Source organism: Lepidochelys kempii, chromosome 3, assembly GCF_965140265.1.
Source record: "Lepidochelys kempii isolate rLepKem1 chromosome 3, rLepKem1.hap2, whole genome shotgun sequence".
Classification (NCBI taxonomy): Eukaryota; Metazoa; Chordata; order Testudines; family Cheloniidae; genus Lepidochelys; species Lepidochelys kempii.
The window spans coordinates 55,126,987-55,143,514 of record NC_133258.1 but is presented as its reverse complement, the minus strand read 5'-3'; the positions used below and the strand labels follow the sequence as shown (position 1 = coordinate 55,143,514).

The window sequence follows — 16,528 nt, the reverse complement described above, 5'->3', positions numbered from 1 at the left end:
GGTAATGTGACGTTTTTCTACTGTACATAACTCACTGCAATTTTGTTTTTATACTGTAATGCCTATGGTATGCAAGACCATTCACTGTTCAGACACTGCCTGAGGACTGTATCTGCTTCCATAAATGAATATAATGGAGTACAAGGGTGATGAGCCTAAACAAAATGAAAGCAAGAAAACCATATTAGATCAACATCTAAACTTATTTTAAAATGTGGTTTCTGTTGCTTTTAAAATCTAATTTTTTATAGAAAGTGTTGGACCCATCTCTGCAATCTGTCTTTTATAAATTATTTATTTATTGCAATAGTGGATAATGTTATCTAGTACAAAGTTTTAGTGAAAATAACTATCATAGCATTGTGTTGAACTCACCATTCAAAACCAAAGAAACAAACACCTGTCAGGGATGGTTTAGATAATACTTAGCCCCGCCCCCCCCCCCCCCCCCCAATGAGTGCAGGGGACTGAACTAGAAGGTCTTTCTAGGTCCCTTCCAGTCCTATGACTCTATGAAATGATCATGTGCTGGGAGGAGAATATGTTCAGTAGCTTAATACATTTTAAGGATTAATAATACATATTAAAGACTACACACGTGAAAGAATAGTGAAACTCAGATTTGTTTTCTGTGGTCTGGGCAAAGTGTGTGGTCACTTTTTAAAAGACCAATATTAAAACTAATTTTAAGACTGAATTTCTTCTTTTGCGGGAGAGAATACTCTGGAAGATATGTTGCAATGAATTGTGCTAAATTTTCATTGACTTGTAAGTCTTTCTGCTGGGCTATGACACTAGTACAAATATACCTGGTAAATGTATAATCGCACTTGGCATTAAAGTGGAACCTAACGACTGAAAGCAACAATATTTCAAAATGTGAAAGTCACTATATACATACTAACGTACAAACATTCACTAATGTTTTGCAACAAGAGGCCTGTTTTACAATGAAGATGCCACAGAAAATGCCACTTTTGGGTAATTTCAAGCTGCAGTCATAGAATTAATCTGATTTATCAGAAAGTTGTCTTTGTTGTGGCTTGTACTGATAGTACTGCTACAAAAGCGGCAATCAACGTTTATTTAAAAAAAACTTCAGATCCCCACCAAGAAAGGGAACTCCTTTCCTCTCTTGCCATGGTTTATAAACTTCTTGTTCCCCTCAAAACAATAATACTGCTTCTCCAAATGAGAAATGTCGGATGGTTTCGCTTGAGAAATAAACTTGATGCAGAATACCACATAAGAACTTTGAATACTTTACCAGACTAAATAGGTAGTTTGTGCTTTCTGGCTTTTTTGTATAAAAGATATATCTGACTCCTTAGGGCTTTCCTTATCAGTTCTATCCAGTGATATTTTATTGTTTTGATAAGCTATACAAATATGGCTACTTGTGTTTAATAAAATACAAAAAAGACAGACTTCTTGGATACCTTTTTGTGGCAGAAGGGTATGGCTCACCCAGGTTGGGTTACATACTTTGTGCGTTTTTGTCATTACTGTCTGTTCCTGGTCCAGTGTCAAGGTTGATCTGTAGTTTGCTTTCTTGGGCGTGTCTTTCTACCAGGGTCAGGAATTATATTTTCTCTACAAAAACAGTGATAGGTTTTGATTCTTGAGGGAATAAAAAGGAATATGAGGAAATATCTTTACTGCATATCCTTGCATTTTGGCCTATTAATTCTCTGTAACAGGAGCTCTAGTCATTTAGAGTCTGGCTTTTTAATACAAAGTTCTTCAACTAACTGGAAACTATTCAGTGTCCTTTAGGGAAAAGCCCTCCAGGTGGATCTTTAATAAATACTCTGGGCTAACAGTTATCAAAACCCGTAGATGGAAAATAAAGTAGGGCTGCCAAGCGATTAAAAAAATTAATCATGATTAATTGCATGAATAAACAATATCACTTATTTAAATTTTTTGGATGTTTTCTTCATTTTCAAATATATTTCAATTAAAACACAGAATACAAAGTGTACAGTGCTCACTTTATATTTTTGTTTACCAGTATTTGCACTGTAAAAAAAAAAAAAGAAATAGGTGAATTGAAAGATACTAATACAAGTACTTTAGTGCAATCTCTATCATGAAAGTTGAACTTGTAAATCTAGATTGGCGTACAAAAAATACTGCGTTCAAAAATAAAACAATGTAAAGTTTTAGAGCCTGCAAGTCCACGTAGTCCTATTTTTTGTTCAGCCAATCGCTCAGCCAAACCAGTTTGTTTACATTTACAAGAGATAATGGTGCCCTCTTGAAAGTGAGAACAGGCATTCACATGGCACTGTTGTAGCTGGTGTCGCAAGATATTTACGTGCCATATGCACTAAAGATTCACGTCCCTTCATGTTTCAACCACCATTCCAGGGGACATGTATCCATGCTGATGACTGGTTCTGCTCGATAACAATCCAAAGCAGTGCAGGCAGATGCATGTTCATTTTCATTATTTGAGTCGGGTGCCACCAGCAGAAAGTTGATTTTTTTCTTTTTTGGTGGTTTGGGTTATGTAGTTTCTGCATCGGAGTGTTGGTTTTTTAAGACTTCTGAAAGCACGCTCCACACCTCTTTCCTCTCAGATTTTGGAAGGCACTTCAGATTCTTAAACTGTGGGTCGAGTGCTGTAGCTGTCTTTAGAAATCTTACATTGATACCTTCTTTGTGTTTTGTCAAATGTGCATTTTAAGAAGACTTTCACTGCAGATGTGCTGTGTCATCATCATCTGAGACTGTTATAATATGAAATATATGGAAGAAGGCAGGTAAAACAGAGCCGGGTTAATACAATTCTCCCCCAGGGAGTTCAATCACAAATTTATTTAACACATCAGCAAGGAAGCATGTCCTCTGGAATGGTGTCCAAAGCATGAAGGGGCATATGAATCTTTAGTACATCTGGCAAGTAAATACCTTTCTGGTGGCATTGTAAATAAGGAGGCAGCATTATGTCCTATAAATGTAAACAAACTTGTTTGTCTTAACAATTAGCTGAACAAGAAGTAGGATTGAGTGGACTTGTAGGCGCTGAAGTTTTTACATGGTTTTGTTTTTGAGTACAGTTATGTAAATTTACTACATTTGTAAGTTGTACTTACACAGCAAAGATTGCACTTGTATGAGGTGAATTGAAAAATACTATTTGCCATTTTTACAGTGCAAATATTTTTAATAAAAATATACTTTGTATTCTGTGTTGTAACTGAATATAATGTATATGAAAATGTAGAAAACTATCCAAAAATTTATTTCAATTGGTATTCCATTGTTTAACAGTGCAATTAACTCAAATTAATTGTGATTAATCATGTGAATTAACTGACAGCCCTAATATAAAGACACTAACTTGGCTCCACTCAGATACAGACCTACCCGCTATCAAATCTTCCAATTCTAGGTCTACCTTTGAGTGCCTGTTTGAAATTTCTAGTACTAAATTTTGGTGGTACTGCTGTTTAGGAGAATGATAGGTGCAGACTAATACGTCAAGGTCACTGATTGCATGCCTCTTCTTAGGCGAGTTATGTGGACTTCATCTCCAGTTTAAAACTAACAATCTTCTCTTTAGATCTGAATTTCTAGTAGACTAATTCCACAGTACTTCTAAGGTGATTTGAAAAACTGAATCCAATATCTGAGGAATTCACCAGATAATCATGGTAATGGGCCACTTGAGAATGTAACTTAATGTGTTACAAAACTTCAGGGTTTTTGTTTTAAAAGAAGGAACTTGACTTGTTCCTGTGAACTATGTATATTTTTGAGTTGTTGTATTAGGAATTATTTTCAGTGATAGATATGAATACGGAAGTAGAAGGTCAGATAAATAGATGAAATTAACTTTTTTTATTTTTAAACTGTAAGAAAACTGTGTGGCTTGGAAGAAAGTTGTCACTGCTTTTTTGATATTACCATTAGATTCTGGAAAACAAGAACTCTGTTCTGCACAAAATTTTAGCATTTTGGTTTTATTCCACACAGGGATGAAACAGACCTTCCGAAACTTTTCACAAAAATTAGGCACAGACTAGCCAATAGCCCAGTGCCCTATCTGATTCAAAGCAGGGACTTGAATGTGGGTCTCCCACATCCCAGATGAGTGCCCTAACCACTGGAATATTTGCTGTTTGCTTTTTGACTAGAAATTCCCTCCTGGAGCTGAGAAATCTTGTCAAAGTTTTGGTTTTAACCAATTGGCATCTTCCAACAAAAAAAATGTAGTTGAAAATTTCCCAACGAGTTCTAGAACATGCACAGTTGAAATCAAAGGCACTAGGGCTCAGCAAAAGTTACCTGAAAAATTCCATTAGGATGGTAGCTTTGGCTATCTATGCAGGATGGATTGTCAAGAGCAGCAGTTCTCAAACTTTAGCAACCTGAGGACTCCCAATTTTGATTTAAGAATGTTTTCCCTGGGGGTGCTCAACCCCCACTTAGCACTCAGGCCCTGTCCTTCCTTTTCTCTGCTTCTTTCTGCCCCCTGTCCCCGCTCTTGCTCTTGCTCTTGCTCTTCCTCCCCTCCCCTCCCCTCCCAGCAGCCCCTGCATGTTGCCAAACAGCTATTATGTGGCATGAAGGAGGCACTGAGGGGAAGGAGTTGATCATCAAGGCTGGAGGCCCTGGACATGACCTGGTTAGATTAAAGTAGTATAATTTCAGGTACTGTAGCTGTGCCTTAGTCCCCCTACCAATTTTTGTGATCTTCATTGTTTTCCTTAAATTCTCTGGACAAATACATGTTGTGGCAAATTGCCAGCACTACTTTGATGGGTCTCGCGCTTTCTCTTCTTGGGGAGGGTTCAGGGCACTATTTCTCGCCTCTACTGGGGTATTAGCTGCCCTACTAGTGTCCTAGAGGAGGGGAGTGGAGAGGGAGGGACCCGGGCCCACCCTCTACTCCAGGTCCCAGCCCAGGAGCCCTAGGGATAATGGTAAACTTCTTGAACTAGCGGTTCCTTCCTTCTGGGCTACTTCCCTCTCCTGCCCTTCAGCTTGTGGGGCTTCCAGCCCTCCCTCTGCACAAACCAGGTGTCCCTTTACCTAGGGTCTTGGTCTTCTTAGCCCACCACAGCACTTCTCCAAACTCTCCTCTGCTTCCCTCCAAACTGTTCTCTGCTCCAACACCAATCCACTCTGCTTCAACTCCTTCCCTTCTCTGATTGAAGCTGGGGGGGTTTATCAGGTGCTTTAATTAATCTCTGGCAGACTTTCTTCCCTCTACAGGGAATAAGGTTCCCTTCTAACACTCCCTTCTTTCCTGCTGCCCTCTGGCCATGCTGTATCACAATGTTGAGGAAGATATTAGTGATTTGCTAAACAGGAGAAATGATTTGACTGTATACAGCTGTTGGATGCTCTAAATCAGTGATTTTCAAACTTATTTAATTGCCCCCCTTCCTGGAGTACCCCCCCTGTACGTATACCACCACCCAGCTCTGAAGGTAGAGCAGAGAGCGGAAGCGGCTGCTGGCCAGGCACCCAGCTCTGAAGGCAGAACCGAGCTAGTAGCAACAAAGAAGTACATGTGGCAATGTGAAAAGTGATATTTGTTATCACTTAACGGCAGACTTAGTGCCCCATTGCCACCCTTACTTCTGTGCTGCTGCCACCCCGGGGCTCACAGCTGGAGCCCAGACTGCCTCTTGGTGGAGTTGGGGGAGAGGAAGGAGAGCTTGAGCCCAGATGGTGGGGCTCCAGCTGTCCTCTTTATCCCTGCCTCCTGGGTGTGCACGGCCCTTCTACGTGAGCCCCAGCCACCCAGGGCTGACCACCAGAGCTCCCAAAAAAAGCACACATTTGTGCTTCCATTAGGAGGCCCGCCCCATAGTTTGAGAAATGCTGTTCTAAATAAACTGTAAAAATAGTGTGTTCTCATCTGTCAGTTATCTTACTGGGTAGTCTACATAGTAGACCTACAAATTTCAGTGATTAAATTGGGTGCACTTTAATTTCACAAGGAAACAATATTGTGTAGGATACTGTTTTTACTCTTGGTTTCATTGATCAATTTTTTCAGATTTAGCAAAGCAGAAATTCCTGTTGACCACACATGAATGCCAAAGTCTTCAGAGCTAGAGCTATTGAACTGCAATAATGGCATATAAAACCCTACTTTGTGAATTTAACAGAATACCTAGCACATAGGATTGTACAAATATTTAATTTTAAGTGTTGAGATTTCAAACTGCATAACAGACTTTCATTTATTAGTAGTTTTGAAGAACTAAGTCTTCTCACAAAGAATAAGTATAAGAAACAACATTAAGTGAAAAGAAAAGGAGTACTTGTGGCACCTCAGACACTTAACAAATTTATTTGAGCATAAGCTTTCGTGAGCTACAGCTCACTTCATCGGATTAAGTGCTAATTTCTGGGGAAAGTTCAGCACTACTGAAAATGGAGGCTTAGAGCTACCTTTTCAAACATTGCTACATGATAGCATTAGCCTATAGGTATTTGCTTTGAAGTGTAATAAAGTTGATACTACCTCAATTTAATGTACAAATTTTTAATGCCATACCACAGTTTTTCCTCCAGATGGTGGTAGAGATTTACATATTGAATTAGCAGTATTGTTTTTCTTTTGCTATTTTGTTGGATTGATAAGAATATAATGCCTATACCGAATTCAACAGTAATATATAATTTCTAGGTAATTTCTAGCAAAAATATATGCACGTAGTATAAAAACATAGATGGTCAAATCACATTTGCCCATTTTCATAGTGTGCTCTGAATACAAGAAAATGTAATAGCCTTCATAAGACTCATAACATTCTTCAGCAAATTTCCATGAAATATGATTTAACAAATGAGTTTATGCATCTTGTAAAATAGCAAAAGGAGTACTTGTGGCACCTTAGAGACTAACCAATTTATTTGAGCATGAGCTTTCATGAAGTGAGCTGTAGCTCACGAAAGCTCATGCTCAAATAAATTGGTTAGTCTCTAAGGTGCCACAAGTACTCCTTTTCTTTTTTCGAATACAGACTAACATGGCTGTTACTCTGAAACTTGTAAAATAGCAGGTACTTCAGGTTTTTCATTTTGGAGCCTAGACCTTAAGTTTCTTCCAAATTAGAAAGTATGTCATAACATGCAGTGCATATAAAGTCTGGTAAACAGTGCAATGACAGCAAAGTTCTATGTTAATGCAACAGTCAAATGCTGCTGATGCATAGCCGCCTCATTCTTGTTTATGAAGAGTGATTCATGGTTTGAAGGCCTGGTTGTGAGACTTTGCAAGAAATTGTGAGCAAAGACATGAGTGAAATTAATGAAATTCCTCACTTTTAATCTCATGTTTGTTAACTCAATGTATTGATCTCCATGGGCTCTTTATATCCTCCTGAGGAAGGAAAACCAAGCAATCCTTAAGGCTTCCAGTGCCTACTATAATACAAATTTAACATGGATGAGTAGTAATTGGGAAAAGCTTGCAAAGAGAATTTTAAAAATTCATGAGGGGAAAAGAATCACTTTCCTTGAATCATATACAACAGCACTCTCATCAAATAACCAAAATGGAAATATACCTTCAAGTTCTCCTGCCAGGATGTTATAGGCATACTACAATGTATATCCTGGAAAAGAGCATTTTATAGTTGCAATGCTGTCTCCAAGAAGATCCTACTTTACTAGATCACTATATAATCTCAAGATTATATAAACACCTTTGCCCCCAAGTGGGGACAACAGGGAGTAACTCCATATTGGTCCAGTAGTTAAAGTATTAACAAAAATACGTGGTAACAAGCAGTGGAGTGTGGTTCAGTGACTTAAGGCCCTTCAGTGACTCTGTTTTGCATTACCTCTAAATTACAAGAGGCCTTTCAAAGGAAGGCACCTGTGTGACCTACTGGGATACAAGTTAGGCTGAGTAGCTGTCACCCTGCACTCCAACTTGGGGTGCCCTTTACAGTGCCTTGCTACTGTAGCCTCCAATCTGGACTGCTCATAAACAGCCTCCAGCTATGTCTGTGTGCTTCAGCCAGCCACACCTTGGTTCTTACTAGCCTTGGTTATGCTGCAGGATGACCCCAGCACACCCCCAGTGCTGGATTTCCCCCCCAGAAATGTATGTTGTGTACTACCCAGCCCTCTCCTGGACAGTGCAACTACATTAATTTTGTTATTCCTTTAATGGGATAATATGCCATCTTATTTTAAATAATTATTCATACACTTCAGTTTAAACACACTGGATTAGATTAAAAAAAATCCACCCAGGTTTATTATTAATTACAAAGATTTTTTAAGTGAGTACAAGTAATGAGGTATAAAAGTCAGAAATGTTTAGTGCCTAACTTAACAATCTATATCTGATTCAAATCAAAATTTTCTCACCACATGCTTTCAGCAGTCTTACTAACCAAAGTCTTTAGGTCAGGACCCCTCCCCCAGAATCAGACAGCTTCTTCCTTTGTTTCTCCAGGTGCAGCAAATGCAATGGCCGGGGTGTGTCTGTCTTGTGGTGTCTGCCCCCCTTTTTTTATAGCCCTGCCCCCCCTTGAGAAGCATTTCCAGCTGGGAGAAAGTGACAGGCAGTCTGTGTGGAAGAAGACTCCATGCTGTTTCTTTGCAAAGAAACAGCATTTTTGCCCCTGCCCTGCCTTTCCTGCCAAAGAAAGGCCACTTAACTGGTAATGGTGCATCAGTCATGTTTACACCTAGCTGAGGTGTCAGCTTGCTCTTTGTCTCTGAGGAACTGAGGAATCTCAGTTTGTTTATAACTTCACATATAATGCTGCTATGTACATTTTGCCATGATAATAGTGATCAGCAAATTGAGTCTTTAAATCTCACATGGCATACTTTGTACAAACATTATTACAATCACATGTAGGATGTGAACACAGAGGTATATTCTATCATATCCTGCTAAAATGTATGCCAGTAACACAGTCTAGAGGTTACAAGAGCATAGATCTGTGCCAAAATTTATCACCTGAAGAGGTTGTAACCTTCAAATGCTCAGCAGATGAGAAACCACTTGACAGCTACTAAAGGTTGGGATATATTTAGCTCGTGACCAAAACTCAGAGTTACGCAGTGAGTCCTATCTGACCCATTTGGGTCATACACTATCAATTGGTAAGGCTGCCACCAAGCAATTGAGAGCTAGCTCTTTTCTTATCATGTAACCCTGCAAATCTTGGGCCCCATCAATACTTTTGTCCTTCACTATTTAAAACTCAGATTTCTTGTACTTGCTTGGCTAGACTGGCCAGACAGTGATGCTGAAATGGAGTTGTTGTGAACTGAAGGCACAATACAGATCTAAGGTAAAATTTTCAGAACTAACCATGTGTCTAGGTCCATCTTGAAAATAGAACTTAAGCATTCTCAAATGGTACTCCTGGGTGTTAGTGTGCTGATCATGCTAAAGGTCCTGTTACCTTATCAAACCTCATAATGGCTTCTTTTACATATCCAAACGTATGATGAAACCAGTGCTGGGAGAATGCTTGGTTACCTGTATTCAGCTGTGATAGTTTTGAAATGTTCACTGGGCATCAAGTCAACTTATTAATGTATGTTCTAAAATAGCTTGCTTATTAATAATATCTCACTTTGAGACTGGAAAGCAAACTGAGACTGCTTATCCTGTTTTGAAAGTTATACCTTCATGGTTTGCTCTGAGTCACTGAAGGTGGTGGAGAGGAAAAAGGTGAAATAACTATATAGTTCACATGTTTGTTTTTCTCATTCCTTATTTCTAGAAGAACAGAAATTGTAACTGAATCTCTTAAGACTGTTGCTAACTTTGAGGCAAATAATTTTTTATTAAAGCTACTTTTGTATTTGTCTTGTTGGCTTACACAAATAGTAGAAGACCCTGATTCTCTTGTGCTATATCTAAATAGCCATAATATGTACACTTATGAATGAACTGTCACTTTGTCTTTGACTTGTGTGACCTGGCTAGTCTAAACGAGTAAGTAGACAAGGAAAACCTCTAGTATGATGTGACAATGTTGAGGCATCTGTCAGTACAATTTATGAATTCTGGTTATGAAACTACTGTATCATGGAAAGCCATTATGAAGTGTATACACAGTTGCTTGACGGGTCTTGCAACAAGTACATACCAGATAGAACAATCAGGAGTTTGTAACTTTAATAACTGTGCTTTGACATGACAAGAGATATCCTAAGAGGTTGTGTTTAAGCTGTGAGAAGATACTTCCTCATCTTGTTTGAACAGAGGTCGGGGGAAGTGAAGAGTGTAGAAATCCTCCAAGCAGGACAAAGACAAAAGTGATAGAGCAGGGGCAGTTTTTAAAAAAAACAAAAAAAACAAAAACCTCTTATGGGAGGACTGGGGAGGGAGGGAAATGGAAAGTTAGGTAGAAGAAGGGAAGAGAACAGACTGACCAAGGTCAAAGTAGGCAAACTGCAGGAGAAGACTCCTGTTTCAAAACCCAAGCTGTGCACTGAAACAGAAGGGCCCTGGATGATCCTGACTCTAGCCCAAAAGATGCTCTGGAGTGATGGGGAAACTGTCAGGGAAATGTGTGTAGTGTTGTGCTGTTAGAGAGCAATGACGTGTAAAAGTCCCCTGCAAAGACTGTATTGCATGTAGTAGTGTTCACGCCTACCATGTTTCCCCCCTTGAGGAGGTAAACCCAGAAGGCTCTCACCTTTTGGGTGGAGTTCTGAGAGAGGGTTTGTTAAAGCTATGGGAGGAGTTTGAGGGGTCAGCATTGGTTTCAATGAGTAGATAGTGGGTCAAATGACCACAGCTCTCTGGAGGGGTGCAGATCCTTTATCTAGCATCCCAAAGGATGTACCTAGAGACTCAAGGCAGGGATGGTACCTGGTCACTGTTTAGACTCCGGAGGCGTAAAACACATGGGATCCAGCAACTGCATCCAAGTTGTCTGATTTATGGTGGCCACCAGTTCTAGAACTAGTCTTCGGGGTGGGGAAAAATGAAACCAGTTTACTGCTAGTGTAATTTGATAGAATTCCATTTTAGTCAATCTGTTTATGCCAGTAGTGGGTGAATTTAATAGTAAAAAGTTCTAGGTCTCTTTCCTGTTAGGAATTACTAGGCAGCAAAGGAGATGCACAGAGATCAGATTTTATGGTCTTTACAATGTCTTCCCATATGTAGTAGTTTCTGAAACCTCCTACCTCCAACTTTTTTTTTTAATCTAACAATTACGCTGCACAGATATTGCAGAAGTTTAATCAGTTATAGTTTCTTTTAAAAATCGGCTTGTGAATAGCAGTGTTTATGCAGCAGTCTTATAATTAACAGGAGTAATGAGCCAAAGTGACAGTAGAATAAGGCAGACTTCCCCCCTATCGCCCTTCACATATGAAAATCAGCAGTTAGTGTTGTATCTTACATGAAGTCCATTTTAGTTCTTAAAATGCTTTCAAGTGGAGATATAGTTTGTCATTTTCAATAGGAAAACCTAATACACATAAAGAGTGGAATATTTAATCCTAGCAGTGACTCTAATTTATAACTGTCTAGTGTTCCTACTATAGGTATCTTTTTCTTATGTGGCATCTCCATTACTGGATGGTTGCAACCATAGTAGCCCATTCTATATAGTCCTGTACTAATCTCTTTGTGGATGAATAGTCCTTTTGATCCACCCAGGATATTGCATTGTCTATCCAAAATCTTCTTTTTCTGCCTCCTGTTCATTGGCCATCAACTTTTGCTTCCAGTGCCTGTAAAAATGCATTGCATGCTGAATCACTTAAAAATGTGCCCTGCAGATCAAATCTTTTCATAGGATCTTGTAATGTTTTCTGAGTTAAGTCCTCCCCAATACTCTTTAGTTGGTTAAGTGATCTATCCATGATATTTTCAGAGTTCTTCTGAATACCATAATTCAAAGGATTGTTTCTTTATCGACTGTTTGAATGTCCATATTTCACAGCCATAATTTAACATAGACCAAATTTAAGTTGGAGTCAGAATTTTTAATGTTAATATTTATATCCCTTCTTTATCCGATGTTCTTCCAGAACATCTTTTGCTGTTGCTTGCAGTGTCTGATCATTTGTAATTTCTAGGTAGCAGTAATTCTCATTTGCTGTATGGCTGTGTCATTCACTGGAATCTTGCATGTTTCCTCAGGATCCTTGTATACCATCAGTGGTTTTTGTCTTGTCCACATTCGACTGTAAACCATATTCTTTACCATGTTCATAATCTCCACTAATTTATCACATCTTCTAAATCGGCCAACAGCACTGTATCTACTGCGAAGTGAATGTTATTCCTAATATGAGGTGGTAATTGTAACATGTCTATGGATTAATATATTTCTGATGCATTATTCTGGATTAAGGCATATATAATAGATAATAGACAGAAAAGAAGAAGAAAGCTGGTTGGCACACATTCAACTCTATCAAAATCAACAAGGTAACATATGCCAACCTCTTCAACTCAATAGTACTGCTGGCAATGTTGTACAGTAGCAAAACCTGGGCACTGACAAAGACAGAAGAGCAACAACCCTCCCTCACAGAGAGAGGGATGGAAAGAAGAATTCTCAGGATTTCAATCTACCGAGTCGCCAATGAAGTGAACAGACTGCAGAGTGAAGTGCAGGATGTCTTTATTGAAAGCAGGTACAGTAAAATGTGATGTGATGGGCCAGGCATATGACTAGGCTTACAGACCATTGATGGACTGTAGCTGTTGCCGAGTGGTACCCACAGGAACAGAAATGACCATTCTACCAACCTCCAAAGATAGAGGAAGATTTTTTTCGTGAAAAAGCATGGCCACACGTGGAGAAGGAAGGCCAGAATAAGAGAAGACTGGAAGACTTGTTGTGATCAACACAATCTATATGAGAGCTGAAGGACCAATCAGTTAAGGTGATCAAAAAATAGGCATTTCTCTTACGTACATATCTACTTATATGGCCTCCACTGCTTGGTAATCCTGGCCGTCTGACTAAAGCAAGCTATACTAACAACTCCTTGCTGCTGTTGGATACCGACTTCCTGTGCAAGAAAGTTCTGCACTGCATCACAAAACCCAGTTCAGTGCCTCTGTCAAGGTTCCTCCCCCACTCTGAACTCTAGGGTACAGATGTGGGGACCTGCATGAAAACCTCCTAAGCATACTTTTACCAGCTTAGGTTAAAACTTCCCCAAGATACAAACTATTTTACCTTTTTGCCCTTGGACTTTTGCTACTACCACCAAATGTGTAACTGGGTTTATTATTGGGAAAGAGCCGTTTGGAAATGTCTTTCCCCCAAAAATCCTCACCAAAGCCTTGCACCTCACTTTCTGGGGAGGGCTTGACAAAAATCCTCACCAATTTGCATAGGTGACCACAGACCCAAACCTTTGGGTCTTAAGAACAATGAAAAAGCAATCTGTTTCTTAAATGAAGAATTTTAATAGAAGAAAAAGTAAAAGAATCACCTCTGTAAAATCAGGATGGTAAATACCTTACAGGGTAATTAGATTCAAAACATAGAGAATCCCTCTAGGCAAAACCTTAAGTTACAAAAAGATACAAAGACAGGAATATCCATTCCTTTCAGCACAGGTTATTTCCTCAGCCATTTAAAGAAATCATAATCTAACACATATCTAGCTAGATTACTTACTAAATTCTAAGACTCCATTCCTGTTCTGTCCCCGGCAAAAGCATCACCCAGACAGGCAGACACCCTTTGTTCTCCTTCCTCCCAGCTTCTGAAAGTACCTTGTCTCCTCATTGTGGTCAGGTGCCAGTGAGATTATCCTAGCTTCTTAACCCTTTACAGGTGAAAGGGTTTTTCCTCTGGTCAGGAGGGATTTTAAAGGTGTTTACCCTTCCCTTTATATTTGACAGCCTCCTTTGGGGAGTGCAGCAGCTTCTTGTTCACGCTTTTAGGGCTTTCATCTTCTTCCTTCACCATATGTGGGAAATTCCTACTCCCCTTCTCCCCCACCCAAAAAATGCAAAGTAGGAATTTCTCAGCTTGGGCTGTACCTGAGAGAGGAGGAACTGCCTGTTAGGTGGTTCTGTTCTACTTTGTACTACTTTGCTGGCCTTTTCCTCAGGCCGTTGATGCCTGAGTTCAGATGCACCAAGAAGCTTGAGAAATGTTGAAGCAACAGTGTTCTTGATCCATGAAAATGTCATGGTATCTAGACGTATCAGGTCTGTACTGGGCCCAGTCCTATTCAACATATTCATAAATGATCTGGAAAAAGAGAAAGTGAGGTGGCAAAATTTACAGATGATACAAAACTATTCAAGATCGTTAAGTCCCAGGCAGACTGTGAAGAGCTACAAAAGGATTTCTCAAAACTGGGTGACTGGGCAACAGAATGGCAGATGAAATTCAATGTTGATAAATGCAAAGTAATGCACATTGGAAAACTATACATATAAAATGATGGGGTCTAAATTAGCTGTTACCGCTCAAGAGAGATCTTGGAGTCATTGTGGATAGCTGTCTGAGAACATCCACTCAGTGTGCAGTGGCAGTCCAAAAAAGCGAGCAGAAAGTTGGAATCATTAAGAAAAGAATAGATAAGGTCCCTTCCAACCCTGATATTCTATGAAGACCGAAAATACCATGTTGCCTGTGTATAAATCCATGGTATGCCCACATCTTGAATGCTGTGTGCAGATGTGGTTGCCCCATCTCAAAGATATATTGAAACTGGAAAAAGTGATTAGGGGTATGGAATGGCTTCCATATGAGGAGAGATTAATAAGACTGGGACTTTTCAGCTTGGAAAAGAGATGACTGGCGGGAGGGGGGGAGATATGATTGAGGTCTATAAAATCATGAGTGTTCTGGAGACCGTAAATAAGGAAGTGTTATTTACTCCTTCTCATAACACAAGAACTAGGTCACCAAATGAAATAGGTTGCAGATTTAAAACAATATTTTTTTCACACAATGTACAGTCAACCTGTGGAACTCTTTGCCAGAGGATGTTGTGAAGGCCAAGATTATAATAGGGTTCAAAAAAGAACTAGATAAATTCATGGAGGATAGGTCCATCAATGGCTATTAACCAGGATGAGCAGGAATGGTATTCCTAGTTTGTTTACCAGAAGCTGGGAATGGATGACAGGGGATGGATGGATCACTTGATTACCTGTTTTGTTCATTCCCTCTGGGGCATCTTGCATTGGCCACTGTCGGAAGACAGAATACTGGGCTAGATGGACCTTTGGTCTGACCCAGTGTGCCCATTCTTATGATGTTGCTCAGGGACTCTTTCAGTGCTCTACTACTTGATCTTTCAGGTAGATATGTATTTGAAGAAGGAAGGAAGGCTGCTCCGTGACACCCTGCCCCCACCATGGCAATGGGACAGAAATACATTCAGGACAGATGACCATGTTGGTTGTTCTCTGAGTAGGCAAACTAGCCTGAAGATATTATGATCGGCACTGAAGAAACAGTGGTGGGCTTCCAAGCCTCCCTTGAAGAATGCGGGGGAGAACTATAAGACTAACTGTAGTGCTTTGAAGGATAAACCATCAAAATTAAAGTATGTGTGAGCCAAGCATGCTGAGCACTAATACTGTGCTTACCCCTAGAGCAGATCCAAGTGTCCTCCACTAAGGATTAGTGCCAATGCCATGAAAACTGAGAGATCCACCAATAACTACTTGATGCCATCAGGGCTTCGACACTTGAAACCAGTGTACCTTGACCTTTAGTTCCTTAGATTTGGTGGAATCTCTGCGGAAAAAACCTAGGCAGGATGTACCAAGAAAGAGCTCCTTGATGTGGGCCCATGGACGGCACCCGTAACCACAGCCATAAAAAAACTCTGGGCAGATCTATATTGAAGCCTCTCTGGATTTTGTCCTCTGCAATTATGTGCTTAAAGTGGAAAGTGTGACTCGTTCTAAGTTCCTTCACATACTTGGTGGCCTGGTGCTCAAAGTTCTGGAGACAACTAAATATTGAATGATGAAAGTTGAGGTCTACTTCAGAATAGAATTATACTTTACATATTAAGCATCTCTTATAAAAGTTTGTATGTTCAAAAACATTTTGTAGCTCCTTCAGTGGATTTAAATTTTTTGTAAAGTACTCTTGGATTTGTTTAGTCTTTCACATCTATTTTCTGTCTAATCTGCCTGTGGTTTTTTTTACTGTAGGTTGAATGACTAAGAGAAGCTTTTTGCTTCTTATAGATCATCAATATTACCCCAGTCTTATGTGATAATTTTTATGAATGACATTTATTTTTCTGTTGGGTATTCTGGACTCAGTCTTGATTGAGCTTGTAATAAACCTCAAGTTCATCTGCTGCTTCGACATAGATTAACTTTGAAATACCTTTCTAATTTGCACGGAGATGTTATGGAGTTATGTTTCAAATCGTTGTTATCCTTCAAAACAGCAGTCACTGCATTCCTTCTAGAGAACAGGAATGCTAAGCACACCCAGAAAGTGATCTTCTGCAGCAACACTTGTGCAACCTGATCCTTCTGACCTATCTCAGAGTGAGGCTGGATTGCATGCTAATCTTCCCTTCTATGACCATTTGATTTAGTTGGGGATTGGACTAG

The 16,528-nt window shown here is 39.6% G+C and overlaps 1 protein-coding gene across 1 annotated transcript in view; it reads left to right on the top strand.

Moving 5' to 3' along the window:
• LMBRD1 (LMBR1 domain containing 1) overlaps window positions 1–16,528 on the top strand; it is a 237,069-nt gene that overhangs the window by 7,414 nt on the left and 213,127 nt on the right. The gene's annotated exons all lie outside the window — the stretch shown is intronic.